Genomic DNA, 24684 nt, shown 5'->3' with positions numbered 1-24684 from the left:
AAATCAGATACAAGTATTCTGAGGTTTTGAACAAACACCTAAATTTCTCTAAATTTAATGTATGATCCAGGAGGTCAGGGCATTTAAATGTCTCTAAGTTATCAGGGGAGCTTTTCCCGCCCCCTGACAATGTGGCCTATTTGGGAAGGGAAAGAATGAGGCTAAAACATTATTCCTTTTGCTATCAAAGTCCTCCTAACCCATGAAAAGAATAGGTGTGGCAGGGAATGATGGAAAAACCATAAAGAACTGGCTTGTCCTGACAGACTATAAAATCTCAGGAAAGAATTTTATAAATGAAACCTCCATAAGCTCATGATGAAAATCACAAATATTACTTTTCCCGCCAAATATTCTTTAGCTACTCCTTGTTTTTAAGGATTTAAAAGCATCCCACCAGATTCCTCCATAAAATAAATTTTAATTGATTTTAGAGGGAGAAGGGAGGAGAGAGAAACATCAATGTGAAAGAGAAACATTGCTTCTCTCATACATCAAACATGCAACCTGGGTATATGCCTTGACGAGAATTCAAATAGGTGAACTGAGCCACACTCAGTGTGCCAAGGTCATGAAATATACAGTTTTAAAGGTGAGGGGAAGAAGATGTTGGCTTTCGTTTGTTAAGTTTCATATGGAAGGTTTGCCAATGTCAGGTGATGTTGAGTTCCCACTCACATACAGATTCCCAGGACCCATAATGCACCACCCCCTACCCCGTCCCGAAAGCTTGCATCTCTTGAACTTGAGCCAAGCTTTCATGTCCAATGGCTGTATAACCACCAGATCTTTGCTTGCTTCAGCTTCAGCAAACTCCCTGAGCACTGTAAATCACTGCCTCTTGTCAAGGGGAGCTTGTTTGTCCTGTTAGCAAAACCAACTAAGTGTCGCCCCTGGGCCCATCAATGTGCCAGATGCCGTGGTTGGGAATTACTGCCTGAGGACAAAATGTGAAGACACTGCCAGGATGAGGACATCAGAAACCCCTAGGAGCTGGAGGATTATAATGGAGAAAATGACTGCACGAAACTGTTTCAAAATCATTCCAGGAGCTGTCATGTTTTCCATGTTTGCATGGTTACATTTTAAGCTCAGGACTTGGCTAAGAGCTACCAAAATTTTATTTATCTTTTGTTATATTTCATCTCATTCATTATATCTGACAAGTAGGACGGAGGGTATGTCAGAGGTTTTGAAAGATGCTGAGGTGGCTACTCCTTCCCAATATTCCCCACTGTCCAACCCTCCAATTAGCTCATCCATCCATCTTTCTATCTATCAATCCATCTCCATCCATTCATCCATCTACTCAATAAATGTTTATCTAGGTCATGTGGGTTATAGAAATGAGGCAAATATAAATCTTGCCTTTCATGGAATTTATGGGCTGATGTAGAAATAGGATGTTCATAAACAGTGTCAGACACCTATTGGCATAGCAATATAAATAATTACACTCAATTCAGGGAAAAGTCAAGAATGCCACAAGAAAAATACAAAATGCTGAGAGGATAGGTGTTTAGAAAAGAGAGGGTTTTTTATATGGAATTAGAGGGAAGATAATTTTGCCAATGGTGACTGGCAATGAGCTATTGCAAGACATTCATCACTTAGCAATATGAATTCCAAAATTGTGTAAAGTGAGAGCAAAGACACAGAAGTGGGAAAACACAGTGTGTGAAGAAGAGAGACAATTCTATTTTGCTGGGTCACAGGGCTTGGAAGAGAAACTTGGAAAATTAGGTAGACATCAAATTTTCAAAGGCCCTAAATGACAAATGAAGGTGTTTGAGCAAAAGGCGATGGGGAGTCATTAAAAGTTTATATTTTATCTTTTACTTTTGAAAAACTGAAGTATAACATTCTATGCAGAAAATGCACAGATCTTCACTGTCCAGTTCAATGAGTTGTGACAAAAGTCTAGACCTATGTAACACCTAACCCAATCACTCAGGAAAATGTCTTCTTGTCTCATTCAAGTCTATTCTCTTCCTATCCTCCCAGTGGCAACTAATGTTCTGAATTTTATTCCCATAGATTAGCTTTGCCTTGTTTTGGCCTTCATGAAAATGCAGTCATTCGATACATACTCTTGTGTGTGTGCCTTCTTTCACTCAACATAATGTTTTGAGATTATTTCATGTTTCAAAACCTCTTTAAGCAGGAAAAATAATATGATCATATCTATACTTTGGATAATTATGCCCTACTGTATAGAATTGCTGAATATAGAAAAATCATTTTAGCAGTATATTTGAGGGAAGTGTGATCTATAGAAATTTTCAAAGAAATTGAATTAAAATGATATTGGGGTAGGTGGAAGGCTACAGACTTGTCCAATAATTGGAGAAGGAAAAGCGGGGAAGAAAAAAGCCAAATATCACTATAAACAAATCCTCTCTGGATAAAATCACTGCAAAGTTTAATCAACTGATATTTCCAAGAGGATTAATTAACAGCTAGTTGATTGGTCCACAGAAGGGGGCCCAAGTAAGGAAGAAATGGCAGGAGCAAATACACATTAACACTGCATGGAAGTGTAGAAAAGAAGAAAATAATTAAAACAAAAATTTCAAAGATTAAAATATTTGTAAATCTCACATGGAAATGCAAGGGATCTAGAATAACCAAAACAATGTTGAAAGGTAGAGCAAAGGTGAATAACTCATAACACTGATTTCAAAATGTATTACCAAGTTGCAATAACTAAAATGGTGATACCAGCATGAAGACAGACATAGACTGATGAAACAGAATTGAGAGTCCAGAAACAAACCCTTACATTTATGGTCAATTGACTTTTGACAAGGGTACCAGAACAATTCAGCGGGGGAAAGAATAGTCTTTTTAACAAACGGTGCTGAAGTAAGTGCAAAAGAATGAACTTAGACTCCTACTTCAAGCCATACACAAAAATTAATTCAAAATGCGTAACAGACCTAAGAGGTAAAATTATAAGACTGTTAGGATAAAATATAGATTAGAAAGTACTTTCTTAGATATGATCCCAAAAATACAAATGACAAAAGAAAAACAATTGGAGTTTTTATCTATTAGCATAACTGAAATCCAAAAAGTTGATAGTACCAAATGCTGGTGAAGATGCAGAACAACAAAAACTCTCACTCGTTGCTAATGAGAATGCAAAATGACAGTTTGGCAGGTTTTTACAAAGCTAAACATAGTCTTACCATGTGATTCAGCAACCATGCTGCTAGGTTTTATGCAACTGAGCTGAAAACTTATGCCAACATAAAAACCTGCATACAGATGTTTATAGCAGATGTATTCATAATCATCAAAAACTAGAAGCAATCAAGGTATCCTTCAATATGACTAGATAAGCAAATCCTATACAATGGAATAGTAGTTAGTGATAAAAAGAAATAAACTATTAAGCTGTGAAAAGGGATGAATTTAAATGCATATTGCTAAGTGAAAGAAGCCAGTCTGAAGATGCTACATACAATGCAATTATATGACATTCTCTAAAGGCAAAACTAGAGAGACAAAAAGGTCAATAGATGCCAGGGGTTTGAGAAGAAGCAAACGGGTTGAATGAGGAAAAGACAATAACTTTTTTAGGTTAGTAAAGCTATTTTTCATGAAACTGTAATTGTAGTTAGCATACATGACAATATTCACTTGTCAAAATCCACTGAATTTTATTTTATAAAGAGTGAATCTTAACGTATGCAAATTTTAAAAAATCATTTAGGAAGTCAGGTGAATTCTAGAAAGAAATGCAAAATATGACAAAACAATATAACTGTATTACAAATGTGTAAAACAACCTCACTGACATGCTCAACATCATTAGTGGTTAGGGAAATGCAAATCAAAACCGCAACGAGATAGCACTTCACATCTACTTAGGATGGATGTAATAAAAAAGACAGGCAATAACAAGTGTTGATGAGGAAGTGGACATCAGAATCCTCCATACATTGCTGGCTGTACTGTAAAAATAATGAGGCCACTTTGATACAGAGTTTGGCTGTTCTTCAAAATGTTAAACATAAAATAGCCATGTGATCCAGAAATTCTCCTCCCAAGAGAATTAAAAATACATAACTACACAAAAACCTGCCCACAAGTGTTCTGAGGAACATTATTCAAGTCATAGCTAATATGTGAAACCAACCCAAATATCTATCAACCATTGAATGAATAAAAAGGTGGTGATCCATACAATGGCATATTGTTTACTCATGTAGTTAATACATGTAGTTAATACATGTGACAACATGAATGAGCCTTGAAAACATGATGCTAAGTGAAAGAAGCCAGTCCCTAGCTCACCCTGAGCTAAAAGCAGTAACTATGTACCTCGGTGCCTATGGTCTGGAGCAGGGGTCCTCAAACTTTTTAAAGTGGGGGCCAGATCACGGTCCCTCAGAGAGCTGGAGGGCCGGATTATATGAACTACTAATTCCTACTGTAATACCTCGGCTGCGCTCACTGCCCAAAAAACCTGGCGGGCCGGATCAGACTCCTCTGCGGGCCGCATGTGGCCCGCGGGCCGTAGTTTGAAGACCCCTGGTCTGGAGGGTGTGATCCCGGAGTGGGGAATGTCTGGCCTGTGGGCCATAGAAAGCCCATGAAGTCACTGGGTCTGGCCTTGCCAAGCTTTAGAGGTGAGTTAATTAACTGTTTGACCAAATATAGCAGGCTAATTTTTAAGTTGGTAATTTTGTATGGCCCTTGAATGATGTTATAAATATCCAAATGGCCCTTGGCAGAAAAAAGGTTCCCCACCCCTGGAATCTGTAAAGAGACCTACACATACTGCCCTTGTGACTGCCTGAAAACTTACCGTCTGACATATATTATTTTATGTAATCCTCATAGTGAGGTCAAGAAGCAGGTCTTATTAACTACATTTTAAAGATTGAAAGATGATTTGCATTTTAAAGAGCTGTGGCAAATGTTAGATTTAAAATCAGGCTGACTCATTCAATGGCCAGCTCTAAACCTTTACATTTCCCGGTACCTCAACCTCTCAAATGTTAGATTTCTCATCACTGTCCTACTTATCTCATAGAATTGTCTTTAGGATTAAATTGGATAATATAAAAATGCTTTTTAGCTTATGAATTATTAATTGATTCTTCCTTTTTGTATTCAGACAAATACATATTCAGAATGAAAATCAAACAGCTAAATCATACAAATAGCATCTTATCAGATATATAAATGAAAGTTCTGAATATTGAAGCTGTGGATAAAAGAGTGCTACAAAAAATTAAATCGTTTTAAAATTAAATATCTAATTTTCCCAATTCAGAGATTATTTAATTTTCTTTCGTGAAAATATACTTTCTTTGGTTATTTGTGGGGAGGGGGGTAGATAAAATTGTGCTTTTCAATGTTGGGTGTTTGAGTAATGTACAAAAATTTTAAGTATATACATATCAGATTCAGGATTTTGTCTAATTTTCTGGTTACTAAAAGAATAAACAGAGTTATATTTTAGACAATTTACATATAAGTTTTATAACCCTGCTATTAAGTCACTAATGTAAATGTGTTGCAAAATCACATATTCTGAATATCTGTTTATTTTTTAAAGTATTCATAGCATATATATGAATACATATGCTATCTAAACCAAGTTTTGCCATTGCCACACTCAGATCATCTGAATTTAAATCTTAGCTCTACCTCTTTGGTCAAGTTACTCATTAACCTCTCCAAGGTTTAGTTCCCTAAAACTAGCTGGATTTAACTAAACAGTTACAGAGCTGGAATTCAAACCCTGTCTGAATTGAGACCTATCTGACTCAATTCATTGGATCAGACCAAACTAAACCATACAGATCTTTTGTTGTCTTAGCAGGAAGCCTGGGAGAACCCTAAGTAAGCCTTGGTCGAGGGGCTAAAGATTACCATTCAAGATCAAAATGCGTTTTCTTCCATCGCATTTTTATACTGTGGAGCAACTGTACCCAGAGATAGATAAGAAGGAACTGTTGAAAAGATCTTGGTGACAGATATCATACACCCAATCTCAAATGTTAGAGTAAAATTCACTCAATTCTATGGCAGTAACCTACTTTACCTAAATGGGAATAGGAGTGAAAGTGGCTGCCTCAACCAGGGATGGGCGTGGAAGTCACACAGACTGTGACACTGAAGATGTCCGTAAAAAAGGTGCCTATTTGACTAGAATAAACCACTTAACACTAGCTCCATAAAGCAATTGTCTTGAAATATTATTCTGTTAAAATTCCAGGTTCATCTTTTTTTACACATAATACTGAATTATATACATAACATTTTCAGTTTGAATTTATACCCAATTTAAACTTTAAGAAACTATTTAATTTATCATGTGGCATCTTACAAAACATAGTGTTTAAGACTGATCAATTCCAAAATTAAAAACTGAGATTCTATTTATAGGGTTCCTATAGCATGACTAAGGTGTTTTGTTGTTGTTGTTGTTTTTCCAAATAATCCATTGTTTGCAAAGTAATATAATTATACTAAATCCTATCCATATCTAGGCTTTGGCAATTTATTGGAATTTTCCATATTTAATGTTTTTTGCAAAGCATAATCTTGTTTCTAAAATCAACTTTCTTTTCTTATATATCTAAAGGAGATTCTTAACAAAGAATCATGTGAAAGATCATAGTTTGTAAATGAAGTTAAAAAAAAGTGTTCATACAAACACGAAGTGTCATATAAATATCCCTTTATGAAAATGGTTGGGAAATAAGAATATTCAGTTAAATAAAATATTTTATCTCTAAAAGTTACCCTATAAACCATTGCTTATCTATCAGCGTCAAGCAATTATATAAAAAAGACTCAAGCACTAACATATTGTACAGTTCATATTTTTTTTCATCCATTGAGAAGTAGTTCAGTATCTTAGCGTGCCTCAGTATCACTATCGTGCCCTTTAATCATCACTAACTATAGTGTGAGGATGAAAATGCACTAGTTAGTTGAGCTTTGAGGTTGACTCTCTCAGATGGAGGGGGCTGCACAGGGCTGTTATTTTTATCCTGCTCCTCACCAGGCTTTGATGCTCTGCCTAGATCCCACAGCAGTATATTTAGCACCGGCTCTTCCTGCAGCAGGCCGGGCCACATGGAACCGCGCTTCCACACCCGCTCACTTCTGCTGAATATGTCATCTAAACATGGTTTCCGAAAGACTAATTTCTATGCATGGCAATAAGAAGGAAACATGTTTAATGTGACTTCACTTACCAAATGAAGTTTAAGTCTTGTCAAAAACCATCTGACTTGCTAAGTACACACACACACACACACACACACACACACTCACTCACTCACTCACACACACAGACACACACACACACACAACTATAGACTTACACACTCGATATTTCTGAAATAAAGTTAAAAAAAGTATTCATTGAAAAAGAGAGAAAAAAAAAACATTAAAGGAATAGATGAGCCACATGTATTTTAAGTGTCCCTCTCCAGATCACACGTATGTGCATGTTTGGTTTGCAACAACAGTAAGCCTCATAAATGTAACCAGACACATATTTCACTCCGATGTTGCTATGGAACCCTTTCCTAACTGAAAATTAAATGTCTCCGTCTGTTTGCCTGACTTTGTATTGCTGCAGTGCTGAGGGACAGCTGACCTAACAAACATGCTGCTGAACAGATTCCTCAAACCAGAAACAAAACAAGCACGAAGCAAAGCAAATACCCTAAGAGACCATATCATTCTGAAAGAGTCACTCTCCAAAAGGCCCACTGGTGTTGATAAAGCTGGTGGGACTTTGGGGATACACTCTCACACGGGCAACCTATGCTACAAACCTTCAACAGTACATTGAAGATGGCCTGTTGAGGATAGCCTATAAATCTACTGAATTGTCCTGTGACCAACTAAAAAGGGGGCATTTAACAGACAATGCGGTCCCAATTTGCATTGTACTTTAAATATTTTTTATTGTTGATAGTATTACAGATATCTCCCATTTTCTCCCCCTTTACCCACCTCCTCCCAGGCCCTACTCACCGCCCCCTCCACTCAAGGTCTTCAATACCCTGTTGCCCGTATCTGTGAGCTATACATAAGTATATGTTATTTGGTTTATAACTCTTCTTGTCCCCCAACCCCACATTGAGGTATGTGATTCTGTTCCATGCCTCCATGCTTTGTGCACTGCACTTTAAAAGTACCAAAAACATAAACCATATTAAAAATACTAAATGGATCCAATGTATTTCCCCTTTTGGAAAGTCAAACTAAAATTCTCCAATACAACAGAAGATTGTCATGCAGTTAATATGGTTTTAACTTTATTTTAATTGTTTAACTTATCATACATTTATAATGTAATTCATGTTAACAAGTTACAGAATTTTCAAAGGCTATAAGCATATTGCAATTAATTCTAATTATATAAGTAATTTTATACACATTGGCTTATAATTCCTAGTCTATATATTGATCGCCCACGCACATAATTTTTTGACACTAATTTATAATTATTTTATTTTTTCCATCCCTACTTATCCCCTCTATGCCCTCTTCTCCCTCCACCACCCCTCCTCCCCCACCATCACCACACTGTCCTTGACTATTTACATTAGTACATTTATCAAAATACAGAATCAATTACTGATATTTTCTTGAAATTTTAAAAGTATTTATGAAGTAAAGTCTACTGAAAAGACTTTGAAAACATTTTCCTTAAGAATATATAAATTGTAATTGATTTAATGAAATTTTATTCTTGAAGAAATGTCAACAGATGTTATTAGCTCATTATGTTTCTCCTCTTCAAATATTTTTTGTTCCCAAGTAGTTTCTTAGTTATTTATTCATATGATGCTTATAGAATTTGTGAGGGGGTGGGGTTCCCAAAAATTTTGAGTAATTTTACTTATGGACAAGTTTTTCTTCCCCTAGTAGACTAAGAATTCCTTTGAGCAAAACACTATTGTGCCCTGCCTAAAATGTTTGTTGAAGTGAATTATCTATCTTTGAATTCTCCCACATTAATTAACCTATTTTCTTGCTGATTTAGCTTTAACATATAAACTCAAACTAAATTTTCCCTTTGCATCCATAATGCTTCAGGTGTTCATGAAACAAACAAAAATTTAAAGGATATATAATGTTTCAAGTGTTGAAGCTGACCTTTAGCGTAATTTGGAGATAATGCTATCTGATAAGCAAAATATCAATCTTAATTGACAATTTTATAGTAATGAAAACTTAAGATTTTTTTAGATTTATTAATAGACTAAGCAAAAAAAAAAAAAAAAGAAAGAAAAAACCTCATAGATACAGACAACATTACCAGAGGAAAAGAAAAGGGCTTGGGGAGAAGTAGAAGAGGTTAAAGGAGAAATAAATGGTTATGAAAGGAGACTTGACTCTGGATGGTGAACACACAATGCAATAAACAGATGTTATAGAATTGTACACTTGAAACCTATATAATTGTATTAACTAATGTTACCCCAATCAACTACTTAAAAATTTTAATATAAAGAACAAAATTTTAAATAATAAACTGGGCCTTAACAAAACAAAACAAAAAAGTCACCCCATCTGTCTGAGAATATTGAGAAATAAAATCATTCATTCTGGTGGGACTTCTGATTTATTTTATAGACTTGGTAAAGAATTCCATATTTCTCTATTCCTTACCATTATTTTCTAAAATCCAAAAGTGTTCCAAAGATTAGATATAACTGATGCAAATAATTACTGGAAGGAATTAAATATAGTGCTATAATCTTGGGAAAGATCCAACTTGAACCAATGTCTTCCAAAGTTCCTAGTTAAAGCTGTCCTAGACAATCTGGGCTGGGAGTACATTGTTTTGTCTGGGTAGGGCTTTTCCCCGTCTCACTTGCTACATCAAGTGTCTCACAGCCCTCAGAAATAAAATCAGAGAGTAAGGCAACAGAGTATGTTTTCACCTGTGGCATACAGATTCTCATTGTTCTCCAGTCCCACTGTAAAAATATCATATCCAAAGATCATAGACATGAATAGCAAAGAAGATATATTTTGATGAGCATGATTAAGCAAATATTAAGAAGGATATTTTGTCAAAAATTTCTGGGACAATACATTAGTAATCATCATGTCATTTATACAGACATTAATAAAACCATAACTTGTTTAGATAACCGAATAGTTCATTCACTATTTTTGTGTAATATATCTATTTCCTTGATATTATAATAAATAGCTCTTTCTATATGCCACAAAATATCAGTGAAAGTAGAATGGATAAAACTCCAACCATTGCTGTATCTATTTCTGTAACACATCTCCCACATTATATATACATGTTAAAGCTTCAAGGCTGTGGTTAATTTTAAATCTAGTCAAGATGGCAGTCCACCCACGTTTCCAGGCTTAAAATATAACATCTTTCATAACTACTTCACACCATATAAAATCCATATATGCTTTCAATCATGCTAATGATATTTTTTCCAACACCTTCTGCTTACATCAGCCTCCAACATTTGCTTGGTATTTATGCATCGATGTTATGCACCGGAATTAGATTTCCTTCTTAAAAAACTGAGAAATCTGCCACAGACTATAGACAAAATGAAACAGAATTTCCTACTGCCTCCTATGAAGACTAAATTTGTTTTGTTTAGATTAAAAACAAAATTACAACTAAGGACAATTCAGATTTACTTCTTTTTGAAGACACTTTGAGGCTTTAAGCAAACAAGTTCTAAGAATTAATTTTACCTTTAGATGTTATACACTGAATCTATTGGTCAAAAAATGCCTTCATGGAATAGTTGGGGTACGAAGACAATGAAGAAAGGGAAAATTTGAGCTAAAATTTATCTCCTGGATACTTCTTGAGAAAGTGGGAAGAGGGACTAATTCTTGATTCCTGGGTGGTAAAATTTGAAGCAAGAGTCCCACATAGGCCTTGGGCCTAAATCATATGCCCTGGTGAAATTTACTAGAACCTTCTGTATTTGTTTATCATCACAAGCCTAGCTTTTCCCACTAGAGTAGGGCTTTTTTTCTGTTTGTTTTGGTGCTGAGACAGCCCTTGGGAATCTCACAGGATGCCAAGGCTATATTCCTGAGTGCCGGACATAACCATCTAAGAGCACTCCATCCCCTACTCTGACCAAGGAAAACAATATTTTTGCTCTTCTGCAAAGTGATATATGTGACCAGCAGGCAAAACGGCCACATGGCCATCCAGAGAGCGACACGGGATGCCAGGGCACCGAGGGCACGCTTATGCACATGGTGCCCCAGGCTTCCTCGGGAAATGATATATTCCCTGTGTTGGTTCAAGAAAACTTGGTGCTATAAAAGCGTTCTTAAAAGTTTAGGGTAAGTAAACATATTTTTGTAAATGATTGATAACTCCTTACTGAACATCTCTGAGATAAGGTGCTACAAAGGCCACTATAGATATACAGATGAGTAAGACACCACCCACTGGTTCCAGGAGTTCGCCCAGCCAGAGTAGGAGCTCCATGAGTGTGCCACATGGAGGAGATGGAGAAAGTGCTCTGACAGAAGCCAGGCACTTTAGAAAGGCTGGTTCATTCTAAATCCAGAACGACAACAACCAAGGCTTTTAGGGCCAAGGAAACCACCATGCAAACAAAAGCACTTAAAAGTTTCAGTTTAAATACAACAAGCAGTCTCCATCTTTTTAAATTTTTTTAACATATTTTATTGATTTTTTTACAGAGAGGAAGAAAGAGGGATAGAGAGCTAGAAACATCGATGAGAGAGAAACATCAACCAGCTCCCTCCTGCACACACCTCTACCGGGGATGTGCCCGCAACCAAAGCACATGCCCTTGACCGGAATCGAACCTTCAGTCTGCAGACCGACGACACCAAACCGGTTTCGGCAAGCAGTCTCCCTCTTTAAGGAATTTGTTAATGAATTTTCTGGTAAAAGATAAAAAAGCTTCTTCAAAAAGAAGCCCAAAGACATTGGTGTGAACAGAACACTCTGTGCTGTGCTCCGGGACCTGTTCAGAGGATGGGAGCTGCTGCCACCTCTTCCTTCCAGCTGAAGACCCACATCCACCATGAGGTGTAGCTGCTCTTCCCACAGTGGGCTGGCTCTAAAGCATGGGGACGAGTACGGTGAAAGTGACAAGCAAAAACCACCTGTTGTACCAGAAAATCCTGCACAGGGCACCCAAAGGAGCCACTGAGTGTGTAACTGCCTTATCCATAGGCACTGCAGGTGGCCCAGATAATAACAGGAGAGCAGGACTTGGGAACTATGAAGCTATTGCTTACTACTGGGATGGAAGTGGGTAGGACACATGCATTTGGACTTGGGTTAATTGAATGATAACTTTCTATGTTACTGCAGGAATGGGGGATGTTTAATGATGTTACATGGGATGGGTCATGGCAATCACATTTATTCTTAATGGAGATCACACTTAAGTTCACATATTAAGATAGCGAGACACACACACACACACACACACACACACACACATACTATTGGTATTGAAAAAAGTCACCTTGAAGAAATCTCACAAACATAATGCTAAGTAAAAAATTAGTATTACATTAATTATATGAAGTTCAAAATGTGTAAAGATAAACAATAATTTAGGGTAATTAATGCTTACCTTTGGGAGACAAGGGAGAGGGATATGATCAAGGAATAACACACAAGCAAAATGATAATATTAGATCTCTATGTTGGTTGTGCTTGTTTTTATTGTCCTCACTTTCTATATGTTATACTAATTTTTTAAAAATAATAATAGCTAATAGTTTATTATTTAATTCTAATAATCCTATGAATGATATACATTCTATTTTATATATGGGAAAACTGAGGCATAGAATTTTTAAGTAACTTTCTAAAGGTTCCAAGCCTGGCAAACGATAGAGCCAAGACCAGAATCTAGGCAATGTGTTTCCATAGTAAATGGTCCTGAACACTGACTTATTTTCCCTCTCTTTTGTATATATTATGTAATCCTCCATTCTGAAACTGAAAGGAAAGAACCGAAAAGGAAAAATGGTTGGCATTAAAGTCCCAAGGACTAATGCCATTAAAAATGCTTTGCAACAAACACTGTGTATCTATCTATACATGTGGGTGAATGTAACAAGAAACATGCATAAAAAATTAAGAATCATTTTACCTGTTATTTTATTCTCTTCACTTTTTTTTTCATTTTATAAATTATCTGTAAAGACTATGTATTACTTTTACACTCAGGGGACAAAAATCAATGGTATTTAAAAATACCCCTGCCCTGGGCTTTTTTTAAAACCATGTATCCTAAAGCACATGGTAAATTGCATAGGAAGACTAATTACAACTTTCCTGGCAGATAATAGACAACTATGAGGGGGGGAAAAAGAAAAAAGAAAAAAAAGAAAAAAGCCTTTATTTTGTATCCAGAGGCAAATAGTGTTTTAAATTTTGGCAAAAAAAATTTAAGAGGCTGGTAAAGAGTTGCTTCAGGCTTGTCTCAGCATGCACCGCTGTGACTTTCGGACCATCCCCCACCTACCCAAGGCAGAAAGATGCCTGAGTGGTGGTGGGGAGTGGGGGGGTATGGGGAGCCCTCTGTCCACAGCCATCAGGCTAAAAAAGAAAAGGCACGGAATTTTATGCAACAATTAAGAAACAGACTCACAATTCAAAGAGATTAGCTGCCTGACTAGCAATTTTAGAAAAGCAGTCCTTAAATGGGAGTGCGAGTTTCCTGCTGTCATTCAGTAAAGCAAGGGAGGTCTGCAAAGGGTGTGCATGGCAACTACTGATTGTGTGGTGCTGAGCTAGGGAGTCACTTAAGAGTTGCCTCTGTTGAGTTTTCCAGAGGAGGGGAAAGGAACTCATTTCTGCAAAGCAGAGCTTTCTTGATGGTGGGAAAAACTCCTGGCAGATAATGGCAGCTTTTGGTAGTATTAGGTCTAGTAATAATTAATGTCATTTTCTAATACTTTTTTAAATCGAATTTATTTAAACAATACAACAAAATTTAATCAACAATATAGTTGCCGTTGTTTTCTACTACTTGTGCCCAATGCTCAGGAAGCATTTTAATCCCTCTGTTGTAAAATTCTTGTGATTTTGATGCAAAAAATTCGGTCAATGCATTTTTGAGGCATTCTTCATTATTAAATGTTTTTCCAAGAAGAAAGTTTTGCAAAGAACGAAACAAATGGTAATCGGAAGGGGCAATATCAGGAGAATATGCAGGTTGAGGGAGAACTTCCCATTCCAACTGGCGCAGTTTTTCAGCAGTGATTCTTGCAGTATGCGGTCGTGCGTTATCGTGGTGAAGAATTACGCCCTTCCGATTAATCAGCGTGGGTTCTTTTTCTCTTAAAGCTTGGGCTAACCTTTCCAATTGGGCACTATACACTGCACTTGTAATGGTTTGGTTAGATGGTAAAAGTTCATAATGAAGAATTCCTTTAAAATTCCACCAAACACACAACATCACTTTTTTCGCATGCAAGTCAGGTTTTGGCGTGGGCTGCGGAGCCTCATTTTTGTCCAACCATTGAGGCCGCCTTTTCAAATTAACATACAGCACCCAATCTTCATCTCCGGTAACAATTTGCTCTAAAAACGGCAAACGGTTTTGACGAGAGAGGAGCGAACTGCAAATTGTGACTCTTTGATTACGGTTGTTGTCGGTCAACTCATGAGGAACCCATTTTCCAAACTTTTGGACTTTGCCAAGTGCACGCAATTGATTGGAAATTGTTTTTTGTGAACAATTTAAAGTTGTCGCAAGCTCTTGTTGGGTAATTTGAGGATTTTTCACCAAAAGAGCTTGAAGAGCTTCTTGATCAAAACTGGACACACGGCCTCGACCACTCTTGTCATCTAACGAAAAATTTCCCTCACGAAATTTCTCAAACCAACGCTGGCATTTTCTGGCGCTAACTGCATCTTGACCAAGAGCACTACAGATGTTTTTTGCAGCCCCACTTGCTTTTCTTCCTAATTGGAACTCGTAAAGCATGCAGTGCCGAATATGCTCTTCATCCGCCATCTTCTTAGCCCTAGTTTTGCAACAAAAACCAAACCAAACACAAACTTTTTCAAGCAAAACTTGTTAATTGCACTTCACACGTTCTGTAGATACCACGTGTTTGAAGGTTATGTCAATACAAGTCAACGCCAAGCAAGATTTTAAACGAATGTTGAAAACGACATTAATTATTACTAGACCCGATATGTTCCAATAAAGACAACACTAATTTAAAGGGCAACCCAAAGAAATACTGGGTCAATCCGCTGGCTCCTGAGTGCTAGCTCCCAGCCTCAGGATGAAGTGAGGGCAGCAACAGCAGCCTCTATTCCAAGTAGCCCAGGTCTATTATGTTTTTTCTTTTTAAATATATATATATATATATATATATATATATATATATATATATATATATATATATATATATCTTTATTGACTTCAGAGAGGAAGGAAGAGGGAGAGAGAAATAGAAACATCAATGATGAGAGAGAATAATTGATTGGCTGCCTCCTGCACGCCCCCTACTGGGGATCGAGCCAGCAACCCAGGCATGTGTCCTTGGCCAGAATTGAACCTGGGACCCTTCAATCCTCAGGCCGACGCTCCATCCTCTGGGTCAAACTGGCCGGGTCTATTAATGTTTTTTTCTTAACAAGTTAATCTACTAAAATAAAAAGCACATCAACTCTCTAAAGGTAATTACTCCAACATTAGCCACTAAGAACTGCTACCCAATAACCAGAAAGCACTGTGGAAGATTCATTTTCAACAACTTCTGAGTCATGGCACCTTCACTTACTAGCTTGGTGAATTGGAGCAAATCGCTAACTTTTCCTAAGCTTCGGTTGCCAGCTTGTAAGATAGATATAATTTCACCTGCCTCCCAATGCCCCTGTGAAGATATGGTGGGACAGTGGGTATACTGCCTAGCTCAATGCCGCTGCAGATGCTCTGGAAATATTACTTACATTTACTCACTAGGCCATTTACTCACCCACTGTGTCACAGCCCCCTACCACCATCACCTGGCCCTCCTCCCCTCCACACACACACACACACACACACACACACACACACACACACACACAGCCTTGCTTTTCGGAATGATGTAGCCTAGGAAAAGTCTTCAAAAGTCATTCCTGTCCAGCTCAGACCTCCAAAATCAAGATGAACAACTCACATGTATTTAAATGAGAACTGGGAGTTCTTTTTCACTTTAGATTTCACTTAAAAATAACCAATTAAAAAATAGTAGCTGGAAAGTGGACCTGCTATGAATATTTACAAAGTCTGCCAACCAGAAATAAGGACAAAAGCTGCCTTTTCTTGTCACATTGAAGTGAAAACAAACAAGACACGGAGGAGGGGGCAGGAGAGCCAATATAAAATTTCATTACATGGACGGAGACAAGGAGTCAGAGAGGTCTGAGATAATCTGTGGCTGGAACTGGGTGACACACAGGCCCTAAGAATTCTGATGAACACAGCCCCCAGGAACTTTAATGGACTTCTTGAACATCTAAGGGCTATCGTTTGGCTCATGGTGAATAGATCTAACTCTTGGCTTCTGAGCCAAGGAATATTCACATTTTTAAATAAAAATTAAAAACAAGAGATTAATAACATTAGTAAATGTTTCTTTCTAATGAAGTATAGTCTCATACTTCATCAACTTCAGTTTTGGCCAAAGACAACCATAATGTGCTCCTTGGTCCAAATACCTGGTGAAATATAATGAATAAAGACTGAAGTTTCTTAGTTATTTTGTGTTGGATATGTGTGCTTGGTTTTTACCTCTGAGTTTCACTGAAGTGGTTTCACATACGTGGTTTAAAAGCAGGTTGATAAATAGGGAAAGAAATGTTGAAGGGCACAGCTGGGCTGAGGGCTCTTACTTCCACATCAGTTTGAAGTTTTAAAAGTGGATTAAACTTTTAAAAGCCAGAAAGTAACCCAAAAAACCTATCAGATCTGCTAGCAACCTCTTTAAAGGGAGGAAAGATTTGACAGAGAAGATGTGTTGGCAGCGATAGGAATAAAAATAAAACCTTTTCATGTTTGTACCTCAGAGGTTTACACTTCCTGCAAATTACAGAACTTCTCCAAATGTAAGGTACATGTAAATCCCTGGGCATCTTGTTAAAATGCAGATTCTAATTAAGCATGTCTTGGGTAGAGCCTGAGCTTCTGCATTTTTAACCAGCTCCCAGCTGATGCCCAAGCGGCTGGACCATGGACCATACCTTCAGTAATATGAATATAGAACACAAAAATAGAAGCCAGAAGCTTTGAGTTTTAGTGCCTCCTGTCCAATTAACCCATTAGAATTTGGGTTAATTGTCCCTAAGCTCAGTTTTCCTGTTTGAAAGATACTCTCTTGCTCTAGTGACCTCCTGGGTCACTGTGAAGCTAAAATTAAACAACATGCAAAAGTGCTTTGTGTTGTGCAAAGAACAAAGAATAGGAGTATTATCACGGTTATTAAAAAGGAAGTCATAAAGGATAAAATGACCTGCTGACAGACCCAAAGTGAAAGGCGAAATTAGGCTTAAAACCTGTATCACCTGATTTTAAGCAAGTACTCTGAGCTTCAATGTGTTGCTACTTAAGGTAACATAAGGACCAGATCACTTTTATTTCCATCCATGTTGCTGAAATGTATTTCCAAAATACATTTACTTTTCTGTCTCAATGCATATATTACACTGAAATTTTACATCTGGGGTTGATTGGAGCGTATATCCCCAGGTGGGTAGCGGTCACCGTTACTGCTGTAGTGCTCACGGAAACTCCCGGGGGCAATAATAACACTCAGCACACAGTCTACATAACACTGATGTCAACAGGGTAAAATGCAATGTGGACTAGTATAGATACCCAAACACATGAAAGAATTAAGAGATAGGTCAATATGAAATAGAATAACCAAGAAAAGTTTTCTTGGAGGAGGATAATGGGTTTTGAGGTGTGCAGAAGAGGAAGAGAATGACTTAGGTAGCTGAGTAGAAGGTCAAGAACAATGCTGAGCAAAATCAGAGAGGGAGCTCAATTTGAATGAGTGGCTTGTGATAGCACACCCAGTATCAGGCTCTGTAATCAATAACCAGATCAAGATAATCTTGTGTTAGAATGCTGAGGCCACCTCAACCCATGGGGTAGGCAGGGAAGCCTGGAATACTAAGGGAAGGATTGCATATGCTTTTCCTCATGACATATAGAGCCATTTGAAAAGTTTTAGCTCGGCCGTAACAGAAGAAATGAAATTAGGTATTTTAATGGGATGTACTGGGAGAATATTGAAAACATGGGAATCAGTAAGGATACCTTTAAAACTCATTTTTCTAGCAATGGATCCAGTAAAGCAAGTGAAATTTTGAACAAAATCTCTATCTACCTGTGCATGCTAAAAAAAATTTTTTAAATTAAAGCAGAGCTTCTCTAGGCCATTGTGTGATGGGGCTCCCAGACTGAACCCTCAGAGGTTAAACCCTCAGCCCTGTTGGGCTCCTTTTGAAGAAGCTACTGTAGTGTGATGAGTACCTAAGATAGCACGCTAGAACTAGAAACTCAAAGGAAACCTATCTAGAGACATAGTCTTACAAGAGAAGTGCAGATCATTTGGTGGCTGTGACTGAACCAGAGCCAGGCATTTTGGCTTCCAGTCCAGTGCTCTTTTACCTACATTCTTTCTCTAAGCCTATTACTACTTGACAAGACTTGCCAAGGAGAAAATGCAAAATCCAATAAACTTAGTAATTTAGAAACTTCTTAGTGGCTTCCTCTTATCTTCTGACACGGAGGTCTTCAAAGAGTTTTTAGTGTAAAAACCTAGCCCCATATCCATTCTTTAATCTTATCTCTGAGCAATGAATTGATTGAAAAGATATTCTACTCAAAGTTCCAGATTTCTTGCTGTTGTTGCAAAGTTCTTCATTCGTATTTTAACAATGTCTCAAAAGAATTTACAAATAAATGGCCCATTCTGGTAGTTGTCAGTTTATTTTTATATAGAATATAAAGATATGACATATAATAAGATTGAAAATTGTGATAATGTCTATCAGATTATAAAATGTACAGAAAGACACTTCTCCTGTGAGACAGATTTGTTTCATTATCAGAAAATCACATCAAGGTGCATATGGACATTTTCAAATATACTCTAAGAAATTTAGTTATAAAGAAAACTAATGTGGATAAATAGTTATTTTTTTTCCATTTGAAAAAATAGAACATATGTGTTTGAGGAAACATCATTTCTGAAATCTGAAATCACAGAATCAAGAGTTCCAAGTTCTCCATAAATTATCTGGGAAGCATCTCAGTGATTCAGAACTTAATATTGTCTTTTCTTTTTCTCAAGATTTTTTAAAGTATATTCTACAAGCTCTTTCCTGTGTTTTACTGTCCAAGAGCAAAGAAATTCCCTTGATGTAAACCCAACTATCTTTCTCCTTTAACTTATGCCCATTTTCCCTTGTTCTGTCCTTTGTAAACAGGGACAAAACATGTTCAATAACCTCCCCTCCCCCACCACACAAAAGACTTCCAGTCAAACATAGATGGCAAATCCATTAACTATTACTCATAGGACTCATTTGCATCTCTTTAACTACTTTAGGTTTCTTATGAAACCATGTCCAATTTCTCCACATACTTTATAAAAGAAGACTAACAAATTAGAAAAATTATCTAAATCTGCAGATGATACATCTTTTATTAACATTCATACTCTACTAAAAAAAATGTTGTAGTAGAAATGATATTAAAATGCATTGTAACCTACTGATCATCACTAGTGCACCATCTATAGGTTATCTGTAGATAATTCATAGTAATTATAATTAAAGGTAATATTAAATGAGTGCTCATTTGTGCCAGATACTGAATACCTTGCTATCAAATCCTGGCAAGGATTTGATAATCCCTATTTTTCCCTGGGCTAGATTTCTAGAGATTTTAATTATGATTCCAGAGCAAGTACCTTATCAGTGCTATAAAGATGCATAGTCACAGACTCATGCATACACCCATGGCATGGTCCATGTCTGGTGATTGCTGCAGGTCAGATTTCTGAAAGGGTTCAAGAGAATAAAATGGGGCAGAGAAACTTAATTGTGCTTAGCAGGTATCTTGCAGAAAGCTTGCGGCCTTGAACACCACATAGCCTAGATAACGACTAAACATCTGGCCCAGGGAGAAGCCAAGGACAGACCAGACCGTTACATCAGCAGAACGGCTTGCAGCCAGCAAGGATTAAAAAAAAGTCTGCCTCCCACTTCAGTCTAGGCTGACTCCTTTTTGTCGGACTCAGCCCACCGGCACCCAGGTGCCTGGAATAAAAATCTCTTTAGATACATCATGGCCTCATGTCATAGGTGTGTGACCCCTTTCAGTTTCCAGATGAGGTGTTGCAAGCAGGAATTTCACTGGTGAAGGCTCTTGGGTTCAGCATGTATGGAAGAGTGAGCAAAGCCAGACAAGGCACTTGGATAGGCTGGGCTGTGGTGCAGTCACAACAAGAGTCCCAGCCAACCCTACAGGTCCTCCAAAGTTGTCCTGAATTGGGGTAAGGGCCTTTGTGTTCCCAAATAGACCATTGAATGTACACTGCTGCTCTGGGGCAGGTGGTATAACTTTGAGTTAAGGCAACTCTTAAGCTGAAGGCTGGGGCAATCTCCAAAAGGAGGGTCCCAGCTCTGAGCTCTCAGTTGCCAACATTCCAAGAACCTGGAGAAAGAGTGTCTTAGACCTCAAGGGGACAAGAAATCTGGGTGGGGTTTCACAGCTCACCTATGGTGACTCTATTCTGATCCCCAACTTAGCATACGTTCTGTGTACGTGTTTATGGGTTTGCAAGTAACAGAAATCACATAGTGTTAACGCCAAAAAAATAAGATTGGGGAGGGGGTAGAACTATAAATACTGCTTTGATTTATCATGTGTAGGAAATGAGGAATATCTATCTCGCCTTTCAGTCTCTCTCCGTTCACCTCTATTTCTCGTTATCTCTCTGTCTCTGTCCCTTTTCTGTGTCATGTCCTCTGTGTGATACGACACAAACTGGTATGATGACGCTAAACAAAACATGACAACTTTGATAGCAAAGAGGGGAAACAAAAGAGAATAAATTGAAATATTAACGAACAATTATTGCCCAAGTGGATAAGGCCATTTTTGAATAGTTCTGCCAATGATAATATATATGTCTTCTAAATGAAAGATATGACGAAGAATGAATAAACCCTATTAGTAGTCCTGCATCCTCAATTATTTGTTTTTTCCTCAATCCTTCCTCATAGATTTTATTTTCTAAACCATATTTAAAAGGCAATTGCTTCAGGTTGGTTCTTGCCTAAGAGACAACAACAAAAAACGCACATAATTGCACAAATATTTATATTACTGGTCATGAAGAGGAAGTTCTTTTCCATTTTACAATGAGAACATTAAAAATGTTTTTTAAGCTTAAAATAAAAATTATTTATTATTGATAGCAATAAATAAATAAATATATATATATATATATATATATATATATATATATATATATATATATGTATCCTCACCCAAGAATGTGTTTTGCTGATTGTAAAGAGAGGGAAAGAGAGAGAGAGAGATATCCATTGCCTCCTGTACTCGACCCCACTGGGGATTGAACCCCCAACCTAGGTATGTGCCCTGACCGGGAATCAACCCAGCAACCTTTTGATGCACAGGATGATGATCCGAGCAACTGAACCACACCAGTCAGGGTCTGATGGTTATCTATTTATTCATTATTTAGAATTTTTTAAAAGGCTAGAAAAGCAACGACTAGCAAGAATAGTTTATGTGGTTATGAATTTAAAATAGATCCCCAGGGGGAAAACGAATCCAGCTTATATAATGGGAAAATGTAAAGAGTCATTAATTCATATTATGCTGCCTTGCCATTCTATTAACAAATGCAAAAATAAATTCTCTGGTCACCATTCTCATTTTAACATGAGCAGCAAGACATTAGTGCAGAAGCTAGAGTTCAAAAAGTTAATAATAAACCTGAATCAAGAATAATTTCAAAGCTACTCAAACAACAAAAGGCAGTGGAGGATGAAAATTCAAATGTAGCAGGAACATCATCTGATTAGAAATCCACGGTCATTGTCCTCCACCAAAAACAGCCCACAGATTGCTGATGTAGTCTCTGACCTCTATAATATGATTGCATTTGTATCACAAGTTGGTGGCTCAGCATTTCCTCTCCCCTTTCTTTTTTTTTAAAACCACAGAAAGGCATAGGGGAACACCTTTCGCTGTAAAATATGATTTGAACCTGTTGGAAGACTGCCCATTCTAAAGTGTCACCCTGGCAGCTCACCTATGGCTTCTACTTCCTGCTAGAAGTTTCCTGGGAACAGCCCTCCTCCAGCAGAATTCTGTGCTCTAACCACAGGGTGGGAAGGAGGGCAGTCTTAGAAGTGGCAACTCCAAAGCCAACATAAACTCTACCCATAGTTGCATAATGGTACTTGTAACACTCCCTCTGGAAGGAGCAGCCACCCAATTCTGGCACATTCCGTGCTTGGGCCACGGTGAGATGGTTCAGAAGAAGGCGCTACCACTAAACAACAGCGACAGTGAACGCTGTTTACCAGCCCTGATACCAACTGTGCTCACTGTCTTCCTATCTGTCCATCCCTGTGCATGCGTCATCCGGCCCAACATAGCCAACTGCCCAGAGGGCAGACATGCCAGACAGTGTCCCCCACAGCTCTCAGCCCTTTCTGAGGGAAGGGGGTATCACTGCTTCACTGCCAGGTCCATAAACACAAACTGCCAAGCCTCTCATGTTTTGGGGACATCGTATTCGTGTGCATCTCTCACACAGAGACTATGAGTGAGACGGGAAAAGAGGCACAGAGACAGAGACAGAAGGAAGAGGCCAAAAAAAGAGCAAAAAGAGCCCCCCCCCTCCCACCCCCAAAGAAAGGAGACCAAACCAGGGAGACCTATTTCTTGTGTCTTGCACAGAAATGAGAGGAAACTCCTTTGGGCACAGGCAGCTTTCGGGATGAGGGAATCATGTTTTGTACCCGCACCCCGACCATTCACAGCCCACTGGTTTCCCAGCAATGACTGACCATTCTGTGAATTTCAGAGAACAACTCATTGTCTTTGAGACCACCTACAACTTGCATGCATGTGACATCATTCTAAGTTACACCAACTCAGCATTTCCATAAAATTTCTATACATAACAGTCATAGGGTATTGTGATGTATTTGAGCAAATCAGAAATATCTTGTGCTTAGAAATGTTAGTTTTATAATAATTGATGAGTGTCTATTTTTATGTGTGAAAGTTATCTTTTATTTAAAGGAGGTTAAGACTGAAAAAAAAAATAGGATGTTTCACAAAACTAGATTGTGCAGCCAGGCCAGTACTTGCATTATGAGTGAATGTGCCTCATCCTTTGTTACTGAAAGTACCTACTGGGGGAGAACTTGGCGTGAACACGGATGTTGAGATGACTGTCCTTCTTCGATGAATTTTAAACACAGGTGGTTTTGATTCTCTCCCAATTCTTCATTTTCTGTAGTGGGGCCAATACAGATAAGTAAAAGAAGCCAAAAAGAAAATACCTGTTAAAAAGTTTGAATGAGTAAAACCTTAATCAGAGCCAAAATTACTAATGCAAAATCTGTTGCATTAATGCAGAGTGACTAACCAATGCAAATGCCATCAGTATGAACTGATTTCCTTAATTAAATTTCCTACTTTAGGACGTACAGATAACTTCGCAGTTCAATAAAGATTTGGAATAAGATTAAAAAAAAATGAAGTGAACCCTAGCCGGTTGTGTAGGGGTTAGAGCATCTGCCTGTGGACTGAAGGGTGGAGGGTTCAATTACAGTCAAGGGCAGGTTCCTCGGTTACAGGCTTGATCACTGGCCAGGGGTGATGTGTGCTCACCAATTGATGTGTCTCTCTCTCCCACTGCCTCTAAAAATCAATGGGAAAAATATCCTCAGGTGACAACAAAACAAAACAAAACAAAGTGAAGCAAAAAGGGCAGAATGAGTTTCAACAGACCACAGCTCTGCTTCAGCTGTTAGTATTAAATAAGTTGTTTAAATGAATCAACTCACATTAATTCTCTTGTGTATAAAAATGAAAGTGGTAGATTAGCTAATCTTTAAAATTTCTGAAAAGACGGTAGTGGACTACAGAAAGGGAGCATTTTCTAATTTTCCTAAAGATCTTATAGAAAGAAAAAAAAAGTCAGTAAGGTAAGGTCATGGTAACCTAGTAAGATTCACTCAAAATAGTACTATTGTAAGTATGATTTGAATTTAAAATTTTTACCCATGACATTCCTTCAAAGAAGGCTCTGAGCAATGTATTTCAGAAGTCTGACTTGGGTGGACTTGCCCTCGAACAGCACAGCCTTTGTCACAACGGGCCCCTTAATGACATTCTGGGCTGATGCTTGGAAGACCCACAGTGCGTGTGTGGGAACCCTGGCACTACCCCACGGAACAATGCAGGAAGGATCCTGCTCAGTCTCCCTTATGCAATGTTCAAATCCTGGACAGAGCAATGAAAGTGGGGAACTGACAAGGAACTGTGATTTATATAGAAAGGGGACAATTATCTTGACATGCAAAGCATCTTTCTTAAATAATTTTTGTAATTTTTACAACTCTCCTAA

General features: G+C 37.8%; 1 protein-coding gene across 27 annotated transcripts in view; it reads right to left on the bottom strand.

Moving 5' to 3' along the window:
* NRCAM (neuronal cell adhesion molecule) overlaps nucleotides 1-24684 on the bottom strand; it is a 235413-nt gene that overhangs the window by 157413 nt on the left and 53316 nt on the right. The window lies entirely within an intron of this gene.

This window comes from Pipistrellus hanaki, assembly GCF_964339955.1.
Source record: "Pipistrellus hanaki genome assembly, chromosome: 10".
Classification (NCBI taxonomy): Eukaryota; Metazoa; Chordata; class Mammalia; order Chiroptera; family Vespertilionidae; genus Pipistrellus; species Pipistrellus hanaki.
Note: the sequence above shows the minus strand (reverse complement) of the source record. Positions and strands in the feature narration are given on the sequence as shown.